Source organism: Mercenaria mercenaria, chromosome 3 (genome assembly GCF_021730395.1).
Source record: "Mercenaria mercenaria strain notata chromosome 3, MADL_Memer_1, whole genome shotgun sequence".
NCBI lineage: Eukaryota > Metazoa > Mollusca > Bivalvia > Venerida > Veneridae > Mercenaria > Mercenaria mercenaria.
The window spans coordinates 1,782,137-1,809,947 of record NC_069363.1 but is presented as its reverse complement, the minus strand read 5'-3'; the positions used below and the strand labels follow the sequence as shown (position 1 = coordinate 1,809,947).

General features: G+C 36.4%; 1 pseudogene; it reads right to left on the bottom strand.

Moving 5' to 3' along the window:
- Window positions 1-27,811, bottom strand: part of LOC123525962 (transformation/transcription domain-associated protein-like) — a 63,145-nt pseudogene that overhangs the window by 4,257 nt on the left and 31,077 nt on the right.

Genomic DNA, 27,811 nt, shown 5'->3' with positions numbered 1-27,811 from the left:
GTAACAACAACAGGGACGTAAATCTTAAAAAAAAAAAAATTCTAAGTCCACACAAAAATCCTCACCAGTAGAGATAGGTCAAAATTCACTTGAAAATTGGATGTAACATGCATGTTGTACTACAGAAAAGTGGTCTTGATTTTTCCCTATGACCAGTAATAAACAAGAGCACCGCCTTGCGGGTGCTGACGCTCATCTGATTTTTTTTGTATAATAGAAATATTGTCCTACCCATGATTTTCTAAGTCTAAAAAGGGCCATCATTCTTGCAAAAAGCAGGATAGACTTATGTTTCTTGATGTACAGTGTCCACTTATGATGGTGAAAAACTGTTGCAAGTTTTAAAGCAATAGCTTTGATAGTTTATAAGAAAAGTTGACTTAAACATAATACTCAACCAAGAAAATGATTTTCTAAGTCCAAAAGGGGCAATAATTATTGCAAAAAGCAGGATGGAGTTATGTTGCTTGCTGTACCGGGTCAGCTTATGATGGTGAACAAGTGTTGCAAGTTTCAAAGCAATAGCTTTGATAGTTTAAGAGAAAAAGTTGACCTAAACATAAAACTTAACCAAGAAATCTGATATTTTCTAAGTCCAAAAGGGGCCATAAATCTTGTAAAAAGCAGGATGGAGTTATGTTTCTTGCTGTACAGAGTCAGCTTATGATGGTGAACAAGTGTTGCAAGTTTTAAAGCAATAGCTTTGATAGTTTAGGATAAAAGCTGACCTAAACATAAAACTTAACCAAGAAAACTGATTTTCTAAGTCCAAAAGGGGCAATAATTCTTGCAAAAAGCAAGATGGAGTTATGTTTCTTGATGTACAGGGTCAACTTATGATGGTGAACAAGTGTTGCAAGTTTTAAAGCAATAGCTTTGATAGTTTAGGATAAAAGCTGACCTAAACATAAAACTTAACCAAGAAAACTGATTTTCTAAGTCCAAAAGGGGCATTAATTCTTGCAAAAAGCAAGATGGAGTTATGTTTCTTGATGTACAGGGTCTGCTTATGATGGTGAACAAGTATTCCAAGTTTCAAAGCAACAGCTTTGATAGTTTAGGAGAAAAGTTGACCTAAACATAAAACTTAACCAAGAAATCTGATATTTTCTAAGTACAAAAGGGGCCATAAATCTTGCAAAAATCAAGATGGAGTTATGTTTCTTGCTATACAGGGTCAGCTTATGATGGTGAACAAGTATTCTAAGTTTCAAAGCAATAGCTTCGATAGTTTAGGAGAAAAGCTGACCTAAACATAAAACTTAACCAGGCAACGCCGACGCAGACGCCGACAACCGCTCAAGTGATGACAATAACTCATCATTTTTTTTCAAAAAATCAGATGAGCTAAAAAAGTTATGAATATAAGCTATTTATAGTAACGACAAAGGGAAGTAATTCTAGGATCTTGCGCATGACACTCCGTCTCATGGTGATGAACAGTTGTGCCAAGTTACATCAAAATCCCTCTATGCTTCAAAAAGAAATGCTCCAGACAAAGTCATTCTTATATCTGACTTTTGACCTCTAAGTGTGACCTTGACCTTAGACCTAGGAACCTGGTTCTTGCGCATGACACTCCATCTCAGGGTGGTGAACATTTGTGCCATGTGACGTCAAAATCCCTCTATGCATGAAGAAGAAATGCTCTGGACAAAGTTGTCATTCTTGTATCCTTTGACCTCTAAATGTGACCTTGACCTTAGACCTAGTGACTGGTTCTTGCTCATGACACTCCGTCTCATGATGGTGAACAATTGTGCCAAGTTACATCAAAATCCCTCCATGCATGAAGAAGAAATGCTCCGGACAAAGTCATTGTTGAATTTGACCTTTGACCTGTAATTGTGACCTTGACCTTTGAGATAGGAACTGGAGTTTGCGCAAGACACTCCGTCTCACTGAGGTTAACATTCATGCCAAATATAAACAAGATTGCTCCATGCATGTCAAAGTCATGGTCCGGACAAACAAATCCGGACGGACGCACATACACCGAACAGCCATTTGGACAACTATGTCTTCGCATCCGCAATCGGGCTCGCCAAAAATGAGTGTAAAGTTTTAACATAGTATCCGCAATGGTTAAAACCACTGCACTTACTCTGACCAACTTTTACTAAACTTTATATGTTACAGAGGTGCATAACTCTAGAAACACTGCAGGTAGTCACACTAATGTCCAGTAACACTATGAGCAAGTTGTTTTGTATTGAAGAAGATACTGGACTTTATATAAACTTAACCTATATTTCTTAGTTAAAATAGGCATAATTCTGTAAATATTGCAGAGTTACACAGACTGTCACACTAATGGACATTATCAATATTAGCAAGTACCTTAAATTTCAGTTAAATATCTTAAGCACTGAAGAAGATATTGAACTAAATGAACACAAGAGGGCCATGAAGGCCCTGTATCGCTCACCTGACCTACTGACCTAAAGATCATCAAGATTAACATTCTGACAAAGTTTCATTAAGATATGTTCATAAATGTGGCCTATACAGTGTAAACTAGCTTTTCCTTTGATTTGACCTGGTGACCTAGATTTTGACCCGACATGACCCAGATTCAAACTGGGATATTGAGATCATCAAGATTACCATTCTGACCAAGTTTCATGAAGATACAGTCACAAATGTGGCCTCTACAGAGTTAACAAGCTTTTCCTTTGATTTGACCCGGAGACCTACTTTTTGACCCAACCTGACCCAGATTTGAACTTGACCTACAGATCATCAAGATTAATACTCTGACCAAGTTTCCTTAAGATATGGTCATAAATGTGGCCTATACAGTGTAAACTAGCTTTTCCTTTGATTTGACCTGGTGACCTAGTTTTTGACCCTACATGACCCAGATTCAAACTGGACCTTGGGATCATCAAGATTACCATTCTGACCAAGTTTCATGAAGATAAAGACAAAATGTGGCCTCTACAGTGTTAACAAGCTTTTCCTTTCATTTGATCCGGTGACCTAGTTTTTGACCCAACATGACCCAGGTTCGAACTTGACCTAAAGATCATCAAGATTAACATTTTGACTAAGTCTCATGAAGATACAGTCATAAATGTGGCCTCTAGAGTGTTAACAAGCTTTTCCTTTGATTTCACCTAGTGACCTAGTTTTTGACCCCACATGACTCAGATTTGTATATGACCTATAGAGCCTCAAGATTACCATTCTGACCAAGCTTCATTAAGTTATGGTCATAAATGTGGCCTCTACAATGTAAACTAGCTTTTCCTTTGATTTGACCTGGTGACCTAGTTTTTGATCCTACATGACCCAGATTCAAACTGGACCTTAAGAGCATCAAGATCATTAACATTCTGACCAAGTATCATGAAGATACAGTCATAAATGTGGCCTCTACAGTGTTAACAAGCTTTGACTTTGATTTGACCTGGTGACCTAGTTTTTGACCCAAGATGACCCAATATCGAACTCATCCAAGACTTTATTGAGGGTAACATTCTGACCAAGTTTCATTATGATTGGACCCAAATTGTGACCTCTAGTGTTAACAAGCTTTTTCTTTGATTTGACCTGGTGACCTGGTTTTTGAACCCAAATGATCCAATATCAAACTCGTCTAAGATTTTATTGAGGGTTACATTCTGACCAAGTTTCATTAAGATTGGGCCAAAATTGTGACCCCCAGAGTGTTAACAAGCTTTTCCTTTGATTTGACCTGGTGACCTAGTTTTTGACCCCAGATGACCCAATATCAAACTCGTCCAAGATTTTATTGAGGGTAATATTCTGACCAAGTTTCATTAAGATTGGCTCAAAATTGTGACCTCTAGAGCGTTAACAGTCAAATTGTTGACGACGACGATGGACACAGGGCGATCACAAAAGCTCACCTTTGAGCACGAAGTACTCAGGTGAACTAAAAACTTAACCAGCACTGATGTTGATGCAAAGGCACTGTGCAACAACCCTACTTATTCTTTGAACAATGAAGTTAAAAGCACAGTAAAGGGGTAAGTTCACTAATGGTCAAAAGGACCATAGACATTTTCCTATTCATTTTTTGATATATTCGACTAAATTTTACAAGTCTGTTAACAAAAAGGATGACTTTGTAGACATTTCTCATTCTCATTTCTACTGAAATATGAAATCATTTTTACGTTTTAAACATCTTTCCTCCCACTGATGCAACAAAATATTTCACCTGCCTTTGTAAATAGTTATTATAAATGTATGCTGGAACAAGAGCACCGCCTTGCGGGTGCTGACGCTCATCTGATTTTTTTTGTATAATAGAAATATTGTCCTACCCATGATTTTCTAAGTCTAAAAAGGGCCATCACTCTTGCAAAAAGCAGGATAGAGTTATGTTTCTTGAGGTACAGTGTCCACTTATGATGGTGAAAAACTGTTGCAAGTTTTAAAGCAATAGCTTTGATAGTTTATGAGAAAAGTTGACTTAAACATAGTATTCAACCAAGAAAATGATTTTTCTAAGTCCAAAAGGGGCAATAATTATTGCAAAAAGCAGGATGGAGTTATGTTGCTTGCTGTACAGGGTCAGCTTATGATGGTGAACAAGAGTTGCAAGTTTTAAAGCAATAGCTTTGATAGTTTAAGAGAAAAAGTTGACCTAAACATAAAACTTAACCAAGAAATCTGATATTTTCTAAGTCCAAAAGGGGCCATAAATCTTGCAAAAAGCAGGATGGAGTTATGTTTTTTGCTGTACAGGGTCAGCTTATGATGGTGAACAAGTGTTTGCAAGTTTTAAAGGAATAGCTTTGATAGTTTAGGATAAAAGCTGACCTAAACATAAAACTTAACCAAGAAAACTGATTTTCTAAGTCCAAAAGGGGCAATAATTCTTGCAAAAAGCAAGATGGAGTTATGTTTCTTGATGTACAGGTTCTGCTTATGTGGTGAAAAGTATTCCAAGTTTCAAAGCAAAAGCTTGATAGTTTAGGAGAAAAGTTGACCTAAACATAAAACTTAACCAAGAAATCTGATATTTTCTAAGTACAAAAGGGGCCATAAATCTTGCAAAAAGCAAGATGGAGTTATGTTTCTTGCTATACAGGGTCAGCTTATGATGGTGAACAAGTATTCCAAGTTTCAAAGCAATAGCTTTGATAGTTTAGGAGAAAAGCTGACCTAAACATAAAACTTAACCAGGCAACGCCGACGCCGACGCCGACGCCGACAACCGCTCAAGTGATGACAATAACTCATCATTTTTTTTCAAAAAATCAGATGAGCTAAAAATGGTACTTGGTCACAGGGGGAAAAGTGATAACAAGATGACCATGATGGTCCTGAATCGCTCAACTCTTCCCACATGATCCAGTTTTGAGTATGACGTTATTTTTTCTATTATTTGTCATAGTGACCTAGTTTTTGAGCTCATGTGACCCAGTTTTGAACTTGACCTAGATATCATCAAAATAAAAATTCTGACCAATTTTCATGAAGATCCATTGAAAAATATGGTCTCTAGAGAGGTCACAAGGTTTTTCTATTATTTGACCTACTGACCTAGTTTTTTAAGGCACGTGACCCAGTTTCAAACTTGACCTAGATATCATCAAGGTGAACATTCTGACCAACTTTCATGAAGATCCATTCAAGGGTATGGCCTCTTGAGAGGTCACAAGGTTTTTCTATTTCAAGACCTACTGACCTAGTTTTTGATCGCAGTTGACAAATCCCATGAAAAATATGGCCTCTAGAGAGGTCACAACGTTTTTTCATTATTTGACCTACTGACCTACTTTTTGATGGCACGTGACCCACTTTCGAACTTGACCTAGATATCATCAAGATGAACATTCTGACTAATTTTTATGGAGATTCATTCACAAGTATGGCCTCTAGAAAGGTCACAAGGTTTTTCTATTTTTAGACCTACTGACCTAGTTTTTGACCGCACATGACCCTGTTTCGAACTTGACCTAGATATCATCAAGATAAACATTCAGACCAACTTTCATGAAGATCCATTGAAAAATATGGCCTTTAGAGAGGTCACAATGTTTTTCTATTATTTGACCTACTGACCTAGTTTTTGATGGCATGTGACCCACTTTCAAACAGAACCTAGATATCATCAAGATGAACATTCAGACCAACTTGCATACAGATCCCATGGCAAATATGGCCTCTAGAGAGGTCACAAGGTTTTTCTATTATTTGACCTACTGACCTAGTTTTTGATAGCACGTGACCCGCTTTCAAACTTGACTTAGATATCATCAAGGTGAACATTCTGACTAATTTTCATGAAGATTTCATGAAATATATGGCTTCTAGAGAGGTCACAAGGTTTTTCTATTTTTAGACCTACTGACCTAGTTTCTGACCGCACCTGACCCAGTTTCAAACTTGACCTAGATATCATCAAGATAAACATTCAGACCAACTTTCATACAGATCCCATGAAAAATATGGCCCTTAGAGAGGTCACAAGGTTTTTCTATTATTTGACCTACTGACCTAGTTTTTGAAGGCACATGACCCAGTTTCAAACTTGACCTAGATATCATCAAGGTGAACGTTCTGACCAATCTTCATGAAGATCTTTTGAAATGTATGGCCTCTAGAAAGGTCACAAGGTTTTTCTATTTTTAGATCTACTGACCTAGTTTTTGACCGCAAGTGACCCAGTTTAGAACTTAACCTAGATATTATCAAGATGAACATTCAGACCAACTTTCATACAGATCCCATGAAAAATATGGCCTTTAGAGAGGTCACAATGTTTTTCTATTATTTGACCTACTGACCTAGTTTTTGCAGGCACGTGACCCACTTTCGAACTTGACCTAGATATCATCAAGGTGAACATTCTGACTAACTTTCATGAAGATCTTTGAAATATATGGCCTCTAGAGAGGTCACAAGGTTTTTCTATTTTTAGACATACTGACCTAGTTTTTGAAGGCACGTGACCCAGTTTCGAACTTGACCTAGATATCATCTAGGTGAACATTCTGACCAATTTTCATGAAGATCCATTGAAAATTATGGCCTCTAGAGAGGTCACAAGGTTTTTCTATTTTTAGACCTACTGACCTAGTTTTTGATGGCATGTGACCCAGTTTCGAACTTGACCTAGAATTCACCAAGATGAACATTCTGACCCATTTTCATAAAGATCCCATGAAAAATGTGACCTCTAGAGATGTCACAAGGAAAAGTTTACGCACAGACGACGGACAATGCGCGATCACAAAAGCTCACCTTGTCACTTCGTGACAGGTGAGCTAAAAATGGAAATAAACTACATACAGGGTGTCAGCAAATGAATTTTGCATAAAATATTTTGACACTTATTGCTTATGTTTCTTAAACCTTACATATATACAGATTTATTCGTTTTTGTCAATATTTTAAACATAGAAAACATTATAATAAACTAGAGCTATCACTAAAGGTGCACTGACACAGTACATTGCAATTTGACGCACACAAGATTGCATAATTATGTGGACTGTATGTATATAGACTGTATGTATACAGTATAGTGACATAACTCTGCAATTTTTGTTGTAGAAAGAACCTAACATGCCCCATGCACAACTACTGTTGTTACTGATCACTTGTGTGAAGTTTCATTAAACTGTGTCAAGGGGATAAGGAGAGATGGTGCGCACAAGATTGTGTCTATGTATATAGTATAGTAACAAACAAGAGGGCCAAGATGGCCCTAGGTCGCTCACCTGAGAAACACACCACAACAGTGTAAACATGTTTGACCTAGTGATTTCATGGAAAAAAATATTCTGACCAATTATCATTAAAATTGGAGCAAAAATCTTGAGTATAAATAAATTGGACCAAAATTGTGACCTCTAGAGAGTTAACAGTGAGCTAAAAACAAGAAAGTAGGTCAGTAGGTCACATTCCACATGACCCAGATTCGAACTTGACCTACAGATGATCAAGGTTAACATTCTGACCAAGTTTCATGAAGATAAAGTCATTAATACTGCCTCTATAGTGCTAACTAGCTTTTCCTTTGATTTGACCTGGTGACATAGTTTTTGACCCCACCTAACCCAGATTTGAACTTGACCTAAAGATTAAAGATTAACATTCTGACGAAGTTTCATTAAGATAAGGTCATAAATGTGGCCTCCAGTGTTAACTAGCTATTCCTTTGATTTGACCTGGTGACCGAGTTCTTGAACCCACCTGACCCAGATTCAAACTAGAAAATGCTTTTGTAAAAAAGCGCATGTCTCCCCCAATGCAAAGTCCTATAGGCAAGAAGTCAATAGGGGTCAGGAGCGAAAGTCAAAGAGACACTGATGGTTGGCTGCAATAGGGATCATCTACTTGGCATGTCCAGTCATCCCGCTAAATTTCAACACTCTTGGCCTAGTGGTTCTCAAGTCACTGTTCAGGCTCCTGTGACCTTGACCTTTGATCAGATGACCTCAAAATAAATAGGGGTCATCTACTCTGCATGTCCAATCATCCTATTAAGTTTCAACATTGTAGGTGAAGTGGTTCTCAAGTTATTTCCAAAAAATGACTTTACATGAACAGGCCACTGTGACCTTGACCTTTAATAGACTGACCCGAAAAACAATAGGGGTTATTTACTCTGCAGGAACAATCATCCTATGAAGTTTCAACATTCTGGGTCGAGAGGTTCTCAAGTTATTGATTTGAAATGGTTTTCCATGTTCAGGCCCCTGTGGCCTTGACCTTTAACAGAGTGACTTTAAAATTGTTAGGGGTCATCTACTCTGCATGACCAATCATCCTATGAAGTTTCATCATTCTTGGTCAAGTGGTTCTCAAGTTACTGACCGGAAATGGTTTTCAATGTTCAGGCCCCTGTGACCTTGACCTTTCACAGAGTGACCCCAATATCGTTAAGGGTCATCTACTCTGCATGACCAATCATCCTATTAAGTTTCAACATTCTGGGTCAAGTGGTTCTCAAGTTACTGACCGGAAATGGTTTTCAATGTTCAGGCACCTGTAACCTTGACCTTTGACAGAGTGACCCCAAAATCAATAGGGGTCATCTACTCTTCATGACCAATCTTCCTATGAAGTTTCAACATTCTGGGTCAAGTGGTTCTCTAGTTATTGATCGGAAATGGTTTTCAATGTTCAGGCCCCTGTGACCTTGACCTTTGACGGAGTGACCCCAAAATCAATAGGGGTCATCTACTCTTCATGAACAATCATCCTATGAAGTTTCAACATTCTGGGTCAAGTGGTTCTCTAGTTATTGATCGGAAATGGTTTTCAATGTTCAGGCCCCTGTGACCTTGACCTCTGACAGAGTGACCCCAAAATCAATAGGGGTCATCTACTCTTCATGACCAATCATCCTATGAAGTTTCAACATTCTGGGTCAAGTGGTTCTCTGGTTATTGATCGGAAATGGTTTTCAATGTTCAGGCCCCTGTGACCTTGACCTTTGACGGAGTGACCCCAAGATCAATAGGGGTCATCTACTCTTCATGACCAATCACCCTATGAAGTTTCAACATTCTGGGTCAAGTGGTTCCCTAGTTATTGATCGGAAATGGTTTTCAATGTTCAGGCCCCTGTGACCTTGACCTTTGACGGAGTGACCCCAAAAACAATAGGGGTCGTATACTCCAGCAGCCCTACAACCCTATAAAGTTTGAAGGTTCTAGGTCAAATGGTTCTCCAGTTATTGCTCGGAAATGAAGTGTGACGTACGGACGGACGGACGGAAGGACGGACAGACGGACAGGGCAAAAACAATATGTCTCCTAGGGGAGACATAACTAGCCCTTACCATTACCAAGATTAACATTCTGACCAAGTTTCATGAAGATACAGTCACAAATGTGGCCTCTAGAGTCTTTTCCTTTGATTTGACCTGGTGACCAATTCTTTTACCCTATCTAACCTAGATGTAACCTTGACCTACAGATCATCAATATTAACATTCTAAGTTTCATATAGATATTGTCAACATGAGTTGTCACAGGAGACAGTGCGCTCAACCATTTCAATGCTGGATAGTGAAACTGGGCACATCTGAGGAATGGAGCTGTCACTCCAATGGAGGATGAAGATATTGCACAACAGCTTGAGTCTGTGTCAAAAATATTAAGTTATAAGAGAGATAAAGATCAAGTGTATCAAAACTCTAAATAAGTATAATTCTAAGCAAAAAGGGGGCATAATTTATAAAATATTGGTGCAAGAGTTATACACCTAGTGTCATATGATGTGGGTGATGATGTGGAACAACTACTTTCAAGTTTGAATCAAATCCATTTAGTAATTACTAAGATATAGTGAAAAGATCTTTAACCGAGATCAAACTGTGAACAACAAAATTGACACGAGGTGACATGCTAATTGCCGATAATTACTGGCCTTTTGATCATAATAAAAAGAAGATTACACCTTTGGTTATCAGTTTTAATTGAGAAGCTCATGTCATTTTGTCTTTCTTGTGGTGAAATCACGCGAAACTTAGCAATCAACTGTTTCTCAAAAATTGGGTACCTTCGGCGATTATCCCCTAAAAAATTGGTCTTGGAAGAAACATGGCCGCTGGAAGGGGTCATATACGCTGGTTGGGAGGCAATATCGGTGGCCGTTGACCGCGGTTGGGAGGTGGCCGCTGAATAAAGTGATGAAATAGAGGAAAATCTGTCTGGGGCATCATAAAATGACCACTGAACGGAGGTGACCGCTGATCAGTGGTGACGGTTAGTACAGGATAGACTGTACTGTGAAATCAATTATATTCTTGGCCATGAAATTTCGCAGTTTTGGCTTTCATGAATTTGTTTGCTGGTTTGTTTTGGCTTTAACACCATGTTCCAACAGTATTTCAGTTACGTAACGGCGGGCAGTTAACCCAACTAGATTCTGTACCAGTACAAACCTGTTCTCTTCAATTGCCAACTTCCCCACAAGACTCTAAGGCAGAGGGCAAATGATTTCAAACACAATGTCTTTTATTAAATCATCATAGAGAACATACATCTTGGCCAGGGCTTGAACTTACGACCCGCAATCCGTATGTCTGTGCTCTGCCTATTGAGCTAAGTGGGCAGGCTGCCATGAAATTCAAATGGAACATTTATTGATTTATCATGATGTGATTTCATTGACTGAAACAAACAAGTGAATAAAGTATTGCCATGCAATACAAAGTCCTCTACTGGAAGGCACCTAATTTTCTCTACTGCAGTGTAACATAATGAACTGATATCTTCAATAATGTATCAACAATATTGTACTATATACAGTGGAACCTCCCTAATCCGAACCCCTCTAATCCAAAAACCTCTCTAAACTGAACAAATTATTTGATCCCATTTCTTCTTATTCATTCTCCATTGCAAAAGTGCCCTTGTAATCCGAAACCTCTCTACTCCGAAAACCGAACAAACTTTTGAGATTTTTATATCTAATTACATTAAAATTTACCCTTCTAATCCGAACCTTAGTCAACGTTTCTGATGTGAATCTTGCTAACTTTTGACATTTTTAAGTCTGTTTACAATTTTAACTATTACTCTTCATAATTTTTAAGACATTAGACATACGTGCAATAAGTATTGCCAATGTAATAGATCCTTATCAATTTGTTTACCTTCCTCACATATTTTTGTGCAATCTGTTCATTTTGCAAATTGATTCACTGAAAGTGGTACTAAATCGGATCATTACAATAACCGAACAAGTAAAATATTCACCTTTTTGCTACCTTCTAGGAATGTAGGAGTGGTGAAAAAAATGTTTACAAGAGATATTGAGAAGTTGAATTAACATGACATTTACATTACACTAAAGCAATCTACATGTTGCTTATAATTTAATCATCTTTTTTTTATTCTGTTCACAAAAGGATGAATCTACTCATCATGTGTAACAAATAGCATAATATTTCGTTCTAAAATAGAAACCTTTCTAATCCGAAAACCCCTCTAATCCGAACTATTTTTCTGGTCTGAGCATGTTCGGATTAGACAGGTTCCACTGTATACAATATGTTATAATCAAAACACTTGGATTAAAATTTGTATACACAAAACCCTATAGTTGTTTTCATATAGCATTTTTTTTGGCCAATTATAGAAATGGTATCATATTAGTTATTTATATTAAAAAAAAAAAAAAAAATTCTATAAAGTCTAAACAAAAGTCGTTACCAGGTAAAGGTAGGTCAAAATACACCTAAAAATTGGATGTAACATGTATGTTGTACCACATAAAACTGGTCTTGATTTTTCCCTATGGCCTGTAATAAGTAAGTTACAATATAAGCTATCTATAGTAAAACAAAGGGACAAAATTCTAAAAAACAGGAGTGCCTCATGGTGGTGAACATTTGAGCCAAGTTACATCCAAATCCCTCCATGCATGAAGAAGTGTTCCAGACAAAGTCATTCTTGTATCTGACCTTTGGCTTCTATGTGTGACCTTGACCTTCTACCTAGGGACCAGGTTCTTGTGCATGACACTCCATCTCATAGTGGTGAACATTTGTGCCAAGCAATTTTCAAATCCTCTTTTGCATGTCAAAATTAAACATGAGACAGGAAAAATGTCCCATTGACATTTGATCTCCAAGTATTACCTGACCTTTAAGCAGGGTTCTGGGTGTTGCACATGACACATTGTCTCATCATGGGGAACATTTATGCCAAGTAATATTAAAATCCCTTGATATATGACAGAGTTCTGGACAGGACAGGAAATAAACCCTTTTGACCTTCTATTGTGACCTTGACCTTTGAGCTAGGGGTCCTGGCTTTGTGCATGACATGTTGTCTCTTCATGGGAAACATTTGTGCCAAGTAATTTTAAAATATCTTCATGGATGGCAGAGTTATGGACCAGACAAAAAACAGACCCTGTTCATGCCATGTTAACATTTGACTGCCAAAGGTGACCTTGACCTTTGAGCTAGGGGTCTGAAAGTTGTGCATGACACATCGTCTTAGTATGAGGTACATTTGTGCCAAGTAATATTAAAATCCCTTCATGGTTGGCAGAGTTATGGACCGGACAGGAAAAAAGCCCTGTTGATTTCTGACCTCAAATTGTGACCTTGACCTATAAGTTAGGGGTCCAGGTTTTGCGCATGACATGTCATCTTATTATGGGGAACATTTGTGCCAAGTAATTTTAAAATATCTTCATGGATGGCAAAGTTATGGACCGGACACGAAACAGATCCTGTTCATGCCATGTTAACATTTGACTGTCAAGTGTGACCGTGACCTCTAAGCTAGGGGTCTGAAATTGTGCATGACACATCGTCTTATTATGAGGTATATCTGTGCCAAGTAATATTAAAATCCCTACATGGATGGCAGAGTTATGGACCGGACAGGGAAAAAGCCCTGTTGACCTTTGACCTCAAATTGTGACCCTGACCTTAAGTTAGGGGTCCGGTTTTTGCGCAGGACACATTGTCTCATCATGGAGAACAATTGTGCCAAGTAATATTAAAATATCTTCATGGATGGCAGAGTTATGGACCGGACACGAAACAGATCGCCATGTTAACATCTGACTGCCAAGTGTGACCTTGACCTTTGAGCTAGGGGTCTGAAAGTTGTGCATGACACATCGTCTTATTATGAGGTACATCTGTGCCAAGTAATATTAAAATCCCTTCATGGATAGCAGAGTTGTGGACCGGACAGGAAAAAAGCCCTGTTGACCTTCGACCTCAAATTGTGACCTTGACCTTTAAGCTAGGGGTCCAGGTTTTGTGCATGACACGTCTTCTCATCATGGGGAACATTTGTGCCAAGTAATATTAAAATCCCTTCATGGATGACAGAGTTATGGACTGGACACGAAATTGCCGACGGACAGAAGGACGGACGGAATGACGGATGGACTGAATGACAGAGGGACGGAAAAGCGAATTCCTATAGTCCCTGAAACTGGTTTTCAACCAGTAGGGGACTAATTAGTGCCAAACAAATATTTTAAATAATTTCACAGTATTTCATGCAATCAAACAAGACAGAACAAAATTTCCCAAACAGAAAAGCTTTAGTCATTTTTAACCTATATCATACTGGACACAATTGATTCTGCAGTCGGATCACAATCTGCACTGTTTGCCATTTAGTCAGTATCTTTTTGGTAAGCACCCCTTTTGACAGTTAATGGTACTATTCAAATTAAAAAATAGACAAGTTCATTATAGAAATTCAGCAGGGTAAAGGTTAACTTACCAGTATAGTTAGAAGGAAGCACAATAACTCTAAGGCTGTACATATGTTGTTGAAATCTGGCTGCTGACTTTCTACAGTTTATCAAACCAAGCCATACATCCTGTCTCAAGGCCATTTTCAAAAGTGCCACACATCTCGACAGCACCTCTCCCAGTAAGCCTGCTACCTCACTCACCTGAATAAGATATTACTGCTTAAAACAAATAGCTACATGAGTTATCTTCAATATTAAATCAGAAATTAAATATTAAATACAATGTATATCATACTTGAGAGCAATTTCCATATCAGCAGTATTTTATCGTTGGATTACTTTGTTGGGTCTTATGCCACATCAACAAAGGTTTAAGTCATAAGGCGGTATTCCAGGATTTGATGGTGGAGAAAAACATAAGGTATCAGTCCACCTATTATTACAGGCACAGGTGAGCACCCGGGTAGATCCACCAGATGGCTTCCAAAAATGAAAAATTCTTCACCCCAAGCAATGTATTGAACTAGGGGGCAAATAATCAGCGGCCTTAAACACTTGAACATGGGGGCCGCATACAATATTTGATATTCCATATCTAAATATCCTTGTAATCTTGTGCAGTACAAATGAAGTTCTAAATTATTTGTGATATATTTTGAATAAGAAAAAATGCAACGAATAATAGGGCCATGATGGCCCTATATCGCTCACCTGAGTTGCTTGCTTGAACAGTTAAAATTTCTACTAAATAAATACAGGTAGGCAATAAGTATATGTGTTTGTGTTTTGTTTTGTTATTTTCCCCCCAGATGGGGCCAGTTTTAACCCAAGGGGATAATCTGAGCAATCTTGGTAAAGGACTACTACACAATGCTACATACCAAATATCAAAGCTCTAGGCCATGTGGTTTTGTACAAGATTTTCAAAGTTTTCCCTCTATAAGTCTATATAAACCATGTGACCCCCAAGGACCCATATCTGACCCTAGGGGGAAAATTTAAACAATCTTGGTAGAGGACCATTAGATGATGCTACATACAAAGTATCAAAGCCCTAGGCCCTGTGGTTTAGTACAAGAAGATTTTCAAAGTTTTTCCCTATACAAGTCAATATAAACCATTGACCCCAAAAGCTGGGCCATATTTGACCCTAGTGATATAATTTGAACAGTCTTTGTAGATGCCCACTAGATGATGCTATATACCAAATATCAAAGCCCTAGGCCCTGCAGTTTTGGACAAGAAGATTTTCAAAGTTTTTCCCTATTTAAGTCTATATAAACCATGTGACCCCAAGGGCAGGGCCATATTTGACCCTAGGGATATAACTTGAATAATCCTGGTAGAGGACCACTAGATGCTGTTACATACCAAATATCAAAGCCCTAGGACCTGTTGTTTTGGACAAGAAGATTTTCAAAGATTTTCCTTTATAAGTCTATGTAAACCATGTGACCCCAAGGGCGGGGCCATATTTGACTTGATTTAAAATCTTGGTAGAGGACCACTGGATGATGCTACATACCAAATATCAAAGCTCTAGGGCCTGTGGTTTTGGACTAGAAGATTTTTAAAGTTTTTCCTTTCAGTTGCCATGGCAACCAGAGTTCGGTATGGAATTTATTCTTTGAAATGTTTTAAAAGAAGATCATCCAAGGAGCATCCCTGTGAAGTTTCATCAAAACTGGCCTTGTGGATTAGGAGGAGATGTTGTTTAAAGGCAAGAGTGGATGGTTGGCTAGACACTGGACAGTGAGCGATCACAAAAGCTCACCTTGAGCACTTTGTTCTATGGTGACTTAAAAATATAAGTAATCTTGAGCGAGATGCTTTACTTTACTGACAACTGCTTTTTCAAGATTCTGATTTGTCAATTAATCTTAAATTCTTATCCCAATATAAAGTATTCTTTACCCGCTATTTTTGCAAGCAAAACATTTTAAATTTTCCAACAAATTATACATCAAGAACACTATAGTTTATACAGGTAATATATCATAAACTATGTTAACTGGCAGGCTAACTTCAGGTAATATATCATAAACTATGTTACCTGGCAGGCTAACTTCAGGTAATATATCATAAACTATCTTACCTGGCAGGCTACCCTTCAGGTAATATATCATAAACTAAGTTAACTATCATAAACTATCTTACCTGGCAGGCTAACTTCAGGTAATATATCATAAACTATGTTAACTGGCAGGCTAACTTCAGGTAATATATCATAAACTATGTTAACTGGCAGGCTTACTTCAGGTAATATATCATAACTATGTTACCTGGCAGGCTACCCTTCAGGTAATATATCACAAACTATGTTACCTGGCAGGCTAACTTCAGGTAATATATCACAAACTATGTTACCTGGCAGGCTACCTTTAGGTAATATATCACAAACTATGTTACCTGGCAGGCTACCTTTCAGGTAATATATCACAAACTATGTTACCTGGCAGGCTACAAACTATGTTACCTGGCAGGCTACCTTTCAGGTAATATATCACAAACTATGTTACCTGGCAGGCTACCTTCAGGTAATATATCACAAACTATGTTACCTGGCAGGCTACCTTTCAGGTAATATATCACAAAATATGTTACCTGGCAGGCTACCTTTAGGTAATATATCACAAACTATGTTACCTGGCAGGCTACCTTTCAGGTAATATATCACAAACTTTGTTACCTGGCAGGCTACCTTTCAGGTAATATATCACAAAATATGTTACCTGGCAGGCTAACTTCAGGTAATATATCATAAACTATCTTACCTGGCAGGCTACCCTTCAGGTAATATATCATAAACTAAGTTAACTATCATAAACTATCTTACCTGGCAGGCTAACTTCAGGTAATATATCATAAACTATGTTAACTGGCAGGCTAACTTCAGGTAATATATCATAAACTATGTTAACTGGCAGGCTTACTTCAGGTAATATATCATAACTATGTTACCTGGCAGGCTACCCTTCAGGTAATATATCACAAACTATGTTACCTGGCAGGCTAACTTCAGGTAATATATCACAAACTATGTTACCTGGCAGGCTACCTTTAGGTAATATATCACAAACTATGTTACCTGGCAGGCTACCTTTCAGGTAATATATCACAAACTATGTTACCTGGCAGGCTACAAACTATGTTACCTGGCAGGCTACCTTTCAGGTAATATATCACAAACTATGTTACCTGGCAGGCTACCTTCAGGTAATATATCACAAACTATGTTACCTGGCAGGCTACCTTTCAGGTAATATATCACAAAATATGTTACCTGGCAGGCTAACTTCAGGTAATATATCACAAACTTTGTTACCTGGCAGGCTACCTTTCAGGTAATATATCACAAAATATGTTACCTGGCAGGCTAACTTCAGGTAATATATCACAAACTATGTTACCTGGCATCCTACCTCACAAACTATGTTACCTGGCAGGCTACCTTCAGGTAATATATCACAAACTATGTTACCTGGCAGGCTACCTTCAGGTAATATATCACAAACTAAGTTACCTGGCAGAGGTAATATATCACAAACTATGTTACCTGGCAGGCTACCTTCAGGTAATATATATCACAAACTATGTTACCTGGCAGGCTACCTTCAGCAGGAAATTCACAACTCCATCACAGTACTGTTCCTATATAGGTTTACCACTCTCTGTCCACTTTATGGCTGGACCTGGGCTTCCTACAACACCAGAAGAGTATCAAGCCTTTTTCACCTCGCCTGGTGGGTCAACTGAGCCAGCCCTCTTCATAGACCCTGGAGTGGCATCACCTGATCCCTGTAACACATTCAAGAAAAATTTAATACCTCATGTAAAAAACACTTAAAGTTTACAGATATAGTTTTACATATTCAACAAGAGGAACATGATGACCCTGGATTGCTCACCTGAGTAATATGAGCTACATGTTTCAAATATCAAACTGATGCTAAAATATTAAGAAAATAGTTTAGTGGGTCATATTCATGGTCACTGAAAGTCAGTTTTAACATCGGTGTGTTAAATTCTACATGTCAACCAAATTTAAAGGCTCTATCTTAAAACAAGAGGGCCATGATGGCCCTATATCGCTCACCTGAGTGAAAGAGAACATATGCAATACTTAATCAGATCTGTGTTAATGCTAATAATAACTGTGCTCAGTGATAATCCAGAGGGTGACTGTTCATAACAAACAGGATATCATTTCTATGGCAAGCAAAATTTTAAACATTGCAGACCTTTTTGACTCGAATATGACAAACTTCATTTATCAATTTATATTTTTTTATTTATTGACAATTTAACATTTTAAACTTATCAACACATTCACAGATGACACTAAACTTTCAGAGTCATACATGCTTGTGGTGAAATATATTTGTTAGTCATAAATACTTATATGTTCATTGTAGTGTATGAAGAGGGCAACCTAATAATAATTTGAAGCCTAAACCATTTGCAATATTGTATATAGAGAAAAAATTACAATAACTTTACACATTGCAAAGCCATGAACAACACATTCACTTTAGTAGTTAGTAACTATAAAAGGTTTAAGTAAGGTACAGTTAACACTGAAACTATGTAGTACTATGTATGTACAAGAGGGAAATGTGAATCATAAGAAAAATTGGAAAAAGATGTGCTGTTGCAAATATTGCAAAATACTTGTTCCAATTTAAAATGAGTACAAAATAAGTTATCTTTTTATTCATATTATCTATAATATTAATACATATAGCTTGATCAGTAATAAATTCATGACTTTTTATAAGCTACCACACAGCTTTATCAGAGCTGCAGCATACTTTCATTATGACTAGCAGCAATAATTTCATGACATTTGATATCCCTACATACAGCTTCATTATACAGCTTCATCAGAGCTGCACCATACAGCTTATTGTGATTAGCAGCAATAAATTCATGACTTTTCATGAGCTACCATCATATTTAATACAGAACACTCTCAGGGTTCTTGAACACTGCCAAACTCTTCAGCAAAGCATGTGCCAAGATTTAACCTGTTTGCTTAATGTAATATTTGTAGACTGAAGCTTTCAGTTAAAACCAGTGTTGTAAATTGTGTTCACATTTTTTAACAACCATGCACAAAACTTAAATATGGTATTGAGTAAATTGCAAATGGTATGTCATATTTCAGAAACACTTATAGTCACAATGTTATAGTGTTTCAAAGTCCAAACTGGAAGACAACTCTTTTGCAATAATTGCAAGAAAAAACACAAATAAACAGTACATTACACAACCTAATTTTAATTTCAGATGCCTCCTACTATTACTTGATTTTTCCACACAATCTTCTGAAAAAATGGCAATGCAAACTGGAAATAAAAGTTTCTATCAAATATTATTTTAACTGCAGCATTAATTCAAAGTAAATAAACTACAAACAACATAATGCTTGAGTACAACTTCATAACATTCAAAATAACACCACATTTACATAAAATGTTGATGAAGTTGGTCACTTTAATTTTGTACAGATTTCAAGTAATATTTATTCTGAATGCTGAATTAGCAGCAGAAAAAAATCTATGCATTTCCCCTAGTATTTAGTGAGATAAAATAACAAAAGATGGAAAATTTCATTGAAACAGGATATAAAAATAAAAGTAACTTGCCACCTTCCTAGATCAAAAAAGGAAATAACTGGAACAGGTAGTGTTAATAGTTATTGATATAACGAAACTTTATGGCAATCCAAAAAGCTTTTACTGTTACATTTATCTAGTACTGTTATCATAACATTAACACAGTATTACAGAATTAACAAACATTTCTTATAGTAATTAATATTATATAAGTGGCCACTGCAATGACAGTAAATCCATAGAAATGATTTTAATAACAATATCTTTAATATAGACAACATGTTGCAACTACCAGTATTCTGTCTTTCCATATTTATCACAAGCAAATAAAAATATACAATATGTTGAAAAAATATCTTGCTGAAAATATGTCTGCTTAACAGTAACATGACTGTCTGACAATCAGACATGAGCAACTAACTTTCAATTTCTAACCAATATAAGGTTAAATACAAATCTGCAATTGACATGTCACCAACTGTGGAATAAAATAACAGTAGAATCATGGTTGCCTTAAGCCTGTGCTTGGGGGCATGAAGGGTGTTGCACATTTCATTACCTCTCATGAACAGACTCAATCAAACCGAGTCTACTATGTTGCTTGGTTGCGGTCTTTCCTCCAAACACATTTTTTGCACAGATTTTATTATGTAATGAATCAACTTAAAAACTTACAAGAAACAAGAGCTGTCCAATGTCAGCTTGCTCCACTTATTGAATCCCTGCCATCTAATACTAGCTTAAATTGCATACAAAAGCTCTTGCAACATTTTTCAAGTTGAAAAAGGCGCATAATTTTGCTAAAATGTAAGCTAGAGTTATGCAACTTGTCATGTGAGGTCATCCCATGATGCTAAAGATGTGTCAAGAATCTGAAAACATCTGGTCAAGTAATTCCGAAGAAACATGCCCATATCTATGATAAAAAGGGGCATAATTTTGACAAAATTTTGTATGAGCTACAGTAATGTACTTGTCTCATGATGCCAAAGGTATGTGTGAAGTCTGAAGGTATTTGGACTAGTAGGTTTTTGGGAAATCTGCTTACATGCCAAACTTTAACTTGATACTATAAGTTAAAAAGGGTCATAATTTTCAAAAAATAAAAGCTAAAGTTATGTAACTAAGCACAGTGAATGCAATATTATTATATGTCTTTGGAACTTGTTCTGAAAACAGTATCTTTTATAATAAAACAGACATTAGAACACAAACTCTTATCCATTCTAAAATTACTGTAAGACACCTATAACAATGAATGCGTTTAAGGTACAGCTCAAACAAAAATAACATTCACAGCTTCATTACACTTGCACTTAGTAAGTTAACAATGACAATTAAAAATAATCTATAGAAAAATTAATTACTGCTCATAAGATATTACTAAAGAAAATTCCAATGTTCTTTCATGTACCATTAATAATTCAGCTTAGAATTTAGTTTGTAGAATAGTGTGCAATAGTTTAGTATTAATATATATTCAAAAACAGATAGTTTGTTTGATGAACATCACTGGTTTAAAATTGTTAGCATTACATACTTTTTAAAAGGTATAAACAAACTTTTCATAAAGGATTTAACTACAAATACATGTAGTACAATAATAAAGTTGCATGAGAAAATAAAGAAATGGCAGAAGTCAGATGACATGAACTGTTTACTATTACTATAATGTATAATAAAACTAAGACACAATGACTTTTGTATCTGGTATTTCATATGAAAAGTAGTAACTAAATACACAAAAGTCAGTAATTCCTACCAAGTTTCCAAATACAAAAGAATGTAATTACATAACAAGCATGCATTTTACTGTAATAATAACCTTTACTATGCTATATGCAACAACTGCTATCATTTCAAATATGTTTAAAACTTAAAGCCCTGCTCCGCTGCTATTCAAATTCTATTGTGTGTATGCAACCCATGATTACAATAGGTAACAGTTAACGGCCATGCGCCACACTTTAGCATGCAAAACCACAGGTAATTTATATAGAATTGTATATAAAATAGATACTATTTTGACAGGCGTCATTGTTCATAGTCAGGATTTTCATGCTTTTTCAGTGACAATTTAAGGTTAAAATGTAGGACTGGAGCAGGTCTTTAAATATTACATCAAAGCTGTTTCACATTTAACACAAATACAACAGCAATAAAAATTCATCTACAACTTAAAAAATGGAAAACTTTGTTAAAATGTTTATAATAAGACCAAAGACACATACTTATATTGCAAATAGAATGTAACAAGTGGCCACCCTGAAACAAAGTTAAACCACTATGAATGCCAACCTCTATATGGAGAGGTTGGCATTCCTCATACCAGGAGGATGAAATTGTTAAGAAGTGATTTTAATTCAGTTTTGTGACTAGTTCCAATGATAATGCAAAACCTTTTATGTATAAAAGTAAACAAGTTTGTGATCTGACCAGTAAGTTTCTACAGTTCCAACACTGCCACTGCAATTTGCAAATACCAGATCTATTGTTGACCCGTGATCGGTTGTTGGTTCATGCATCATTTGTTGGCAACATAATCTTTCGTTCATAAATTGTTTTAGACTGTCATTTTGTGAAACATCTATATTGAAATCTCCCATGATAACTAACGGTTTATCCGAGTCCAGGTGCTTAAAAAGCTGTTTTTCAATAGTTGAAGCAAGACTAAGACAAGAAGGACCTGGTGATTTGTACAGAATTACAATTTGCATTTGCATTAGCACATGTTTTACATCTATGACTATCCACTCAAAATTCGTTGTACTATAGCAATGGCATTTAGAAACTGTGACATCATTTTTAACATACAAGGCTAAACCATGAGATGGTCTCATGTTATGTTTTGTTTGGTTTTGGTCATTTCTAATTAGCTGAAACCCATTAATTGAATAGTCTGAATTTTCATCTCTTTGGACTAATCTTGTTTCAGCAACTCCAATCACATGTGCTGACAAGATATTCTGCTCTACAGCTACATCTTCAAAATGTCTGTGCAATGATCTACAATTGTTATAGACTATTTTAAAATGTTCATCAGAATTGACTGTGTCAAGTGGGACATAACAGAGTTGAATATTTGCTTCAGAACAAAGTCTTTCCATTTCTACTTCTACACGCTCATCCAAAGATAATGCCTGTTCATTGAAGTTCAAAATATGGAGATTTTTAATAGACCTCACTCTGCTTAAGGCTACATAATGGATATGTGGATTTTTTCTTAGTTTACGTTGTGACAAATCTATAACAACTTGGTCTAGAGTGGTTCCCTGAGCTCTGTGAACAGTTCTACCTGCAGACGGTTGTAATGGAAACTGTATTCTCTGAATTGCATTTTGTCTCAGTGGAAATGTTCGCTCTATGTCAAATATGGGAGTCCAACTGTCATCAATTAAGTGATGATAAAAGCCTCTACTGTGATATTTTTTTCGTCTTTCATTGCCTATTCGTGGGTCATCAAACTTTACCCATATAATACTGGGTCTATTTGTTTCAGCTTGCTTGTACTCTATATCTTTAACTACACAAGAGGCACCATTAGTTAGCCCATCTTCTGTGTCAATATTAACAGTCAAGTCGTATAACATGCCAACCACTACTGTCAAAGAGTAGTGCAAACCCATCGTACTACAGGCATCTCTTGGTAATCTTTTCAAAATATCATTTTGTCTATCCTGTGATATGTTTGCTCCTACTTACTGAGTCATGACAAGAATTTCAACTTTTTGAGAATTAATGTTATTGATGATTTTGTCATTAAATGCTTGCATAAAGCAATTTTCTGCAAATATATGGGGTGCATTCTGTGGGTATGTTACTGAGTTTGGATCAACCTGACATTGTTGGATCTGTTCTTTGTCATGGTCTGTCATTTTATTGTGTCGTAACCTGTTTAACAGCTCTGCAAATTTATTGTCATTCTTTTGTCGCATGATCTCAGTCAACTCAAACATAGAAAAGTGATCTTGCCACAAGTTAGATGCTAAAGCAGATGCATCATGTGTAAGGTCTTGAAATATCCAAGATCCTGCCACTGGCTTTAACTGGTACAAGTCACCTACAGCTATGATGCTTTTTCCACCAAAAGGTATTCTTGTGCCTGTCAGTTCTTGAAGTCTTTGGTCAATAAACTTTAGCATTGAATTGCTAACCATTGATATCTCATCTATAATGACAACTGAAAGGTTTCTATACTTTGACCTAAAGGTGTTGAGCTTGTCACAATTTAAAGTTTGTTCCTTTTGCTTGAATTTTTGAAGGAAAGCTGTTGATATTGTTGAACCATTGATGTTATAAGCTGCTTTACCAGTATACGCACACAACAGTACTCTTTTCTCATCTGCATTTTCACCTTCTCTGAGATTAAAATACCTGTACAAGGTCTGATACAAAGCCTTTATTACTACACTTTTACCAACACCTGCTCCTCCAGTCAAAAAAGCATACAATGGCGCATCTTTTGTTTTTACCCAATGTATAACATGGTTGAAGAAGTGTCTTTGTTTTGTATTCAAACATCTCAGAAGTTCTCTGTAGTGTTCATCTGGCAACACATTTTCATTTACATCAATAGTAGCAGATGAAGTACAGCTTCCTAGTTCAATACCAATGTCATATTCTCTCTGCTCAATAGCTCTATCAGGATTAAAATAAACAAATGTTTCAGATTCAACTGACTCTTCCTCAGCTGTTTCTGCTTCAACTTGTTGTGTTTCTGGCACTATTTCATCATACGCATCAAAGTCATTTTCTGCAGCTTCCCGTGCCATTTCTAGCTCCTCAACATGGTGTTCATACAGTTTGCACTTGCTGTCAATTTGATGCTTTTTTGCTTCATAATGCTCCTTGTATGTTTCATAATTGGCTATCAAATCTGTCGTTTCATTTCTCCATGACAGAAACAAAAGAAGTTTTTCTCGAAAATGATTATCTTCATCTGATTTGAGATTAAATCGAACATAACGTATAACTTTGTGGTTTTGTCTCTTTCTAATTTTGATACCATTTTTCAGTACCAAGAGAGTTTGGTCATCACTGAATACTTCATGTTCAACCATGTTATCATCGTCATTCACATCTTGGTCAGCAGGAGGAGTATCATCATCATTTGGATAGACAATTTCTAACTGTGATACATAATCAGCAAGACACCAGTTTTCGAGGCATTTTGGTCTTCTTGAATACCTTTTGATGATATTGTCAGCTACAATATCTGTTGAAGAATCTGGCAACTCGTCCAGTACACTTTTTGTCTTGAGAACCTGTATTCGCTGATTTGGTTGTGAAGTGTTAATAAACACTAACATCTCTTGTACTCCTAGTCAAAGACATTTGAAGTACTAAGTAAGCTGCTTCTTGGGCACTAACCTCAACACTATTTGAAAATACATTTCCAATGTGTCTAACCTGTCTCTTTATATCAAAATTTCCATTTCTGGCCTCCTTTGCAGCAGCATGTAATAATGTACTCATTCCCCGTTGTGATTTACTAATATAAGATACAATGTACATTGCACAAGCATATGGGTCTAATACAAATTGAATATCAATGTTTGCTTTCCAGGCTCTTAAGACTGCCTCGTTGTACAAGTTTACACGAATATCTTTAGGTGTCCTTTCTAGAAATACTTTAGATGCTTTCAAAGAACTTCGTATGCACTTAATATAGTCTTCCTCTGTCATTTCCAAAAAATCAGTTAAAAACTGTTCATATGACATATCTAATCCATCTTTTTCAGAATTCATTTTCTCTTGTATCTTTTTGTACATTTTCTTGTACTTGTCAACATCTGACTCAAGTGGCTCTAGAACCATTGTCCGATTTAATGGGTGGAAGTGGGTAACCAAATCGACAAATTTTATCTTCCTTTTTGTGACAGGTCCTTGAATGTTTATGAATTTGTAATTGAATTAAATCTTGTAAATGTACTTCATCTGAACAGCATTTCAAATACTGGTCAACATATGCAGTTATTTCTTCATTGGAACAACTGTTATATTTAGGAGCATCTTCCACCCAAACTATCATATGAATATGTGGAGAACCTCTCTGTTGAAATTCAACTCGATAGAAATAGTCTGTCATACAACCAAGGCAATTGTGAGAACTTTTCAGAACAATTTTTATAAATTGCTGAACCCTATTCTCAAAATATCGAGAACATGTTACAGGGTCTTTTTGAATCAGCTTTATTTTCTGTTCCCATGTCAAATTGTTTATCTGCTCTTCAGAATATTCAGTGCCATCATTAAGATTTGATAACATATTCAATAAATCTGTCCATCTTGTATCTGCAGATGAAAGTGACATGAACCAAGTTGGCAAACCAAGCTGTCGTATCATTGCAAAAATATCTTTTTTTCTTTGTTTCTAAATATGACGGAGAATTTCTAAGCTGTTTGAAAATGTAATATCCTTCATCTTTTTGTACCATGTCTTTCATGTAGTCTGAATTTCTAGCCTGAACTGCTGTCAATTTTTTCTTCTCAAAATTACCTCTTCTAACAGCAAGATTAACTTTGTCATTTAGTTGCTTCATCTGAATTTTTTTCAATTTAAAAAATATATTTGGTACACTATTGGCTGCTCGTCTATCACTGCTTCTCAGTTCCCATTTAGCAATATCACTATAGCTGACAGGGATTAATCTTTCTGCATTGTCAGTTCTCCTTTGTCCACAAAATATGGTAGGGAAACATAAAAATTCTGAATCTGTATCTTGATATATACTAAGAGGTCGCTGACCTTCTCCTGGAGCAAAGGTAAATGTGTTGTTTCTATTCTCAAGATCTGCATCATCAAGAAGAGTGTCTATGTTTCCTACATTTTCTTGTGGGTTTTCTTCTGCATCTGAATCATAAATGGAATTTTCTAGACTTTCACCTTGAAAAGTAGAAATAAAATTTTTGTCTTTTTTTGTAAAACTGTCAGGTGTTGTCGTATCAGATGAAAAAAAATTCTTGCACTGTATCTTCACAGTCTTTTGTTACATGTGCAGCCCATTCTTCATCTATTAGCACTGTTGAGTTTTTGTAGAAGTCACTATTTTCTTAAGCCAGTGCAATGCTACTAAAACCCGTAATGGTCGCACATTCTCTGAAAACGCACAGGATTTGTATGACAATTTCTTTTTCAATTTAACAGCTACTGTTATATTTTCATCAAATGGTCTTGGAAGTGCATTCACAACAGGTTGAATATCAACAGGAACATTGACAACATTCCCTTTCACAGAATACTGACGACCTCTTGGCAACTCTCTGACCTGCATGAATGGTATACGTAAAGAAATTAATCTTTCTTCCAATGGATACAAATGAAGCTCATTTGGTTTTTCAGGCCAGCTCATACCATTCTTTACAGATAACTTTGGAACTTTTTTGTTCAAAAGACTGGTTTTACAAGTTGTACATATCCATTCTAAACCATCAATAGACAATGTCCCAGTCAAAAACTGTGAATCAATAACACCTTTAACGTTGCTAATATTGCAAACACTTTGCTTAAACCAGGTCTGCTTACAGCAAGTGCAGACAAACTGAGGTCCAACTTTTATGCTTTCATGAAATAGTGAGATGCAACTGTCAATGTCTCTTCCTTGCTTCGTTCGTTTAGCAGCAATGTTCTCAGTTTGCCTAAAATCAGGCTTCTTTCGCTTTTCAGCTTTTCTGGTCTTATCATTAAGTAAGTATCTTTCTTTTGTCCTAGCATGTGAACGAGATATTAGTTTTGTTATCCTTTCTCTTTCTAACACATAAGGTTTCATTCGAGCACTTCTTTTTGAGGTTCTTTGAACAAGGATTTCCTTACTTCTAAACTCTTCATCAGCTCTTGCTTTTCGTTTTGAAGTTTTCTGCATTTCTTTTTCTTTACCTTTGAACTCTATGTTGGCTCTAGCTTTTTGTTTTGAACTTTTCTGCATTTCTTTTTCTTTACCTTTGAAGTCTATGTTGGCTCTAGCTTTTTGTTTTGAACTTTTCTGCATTTCTTTTTCTTTACCTTTGAAGTCTATGTTGGC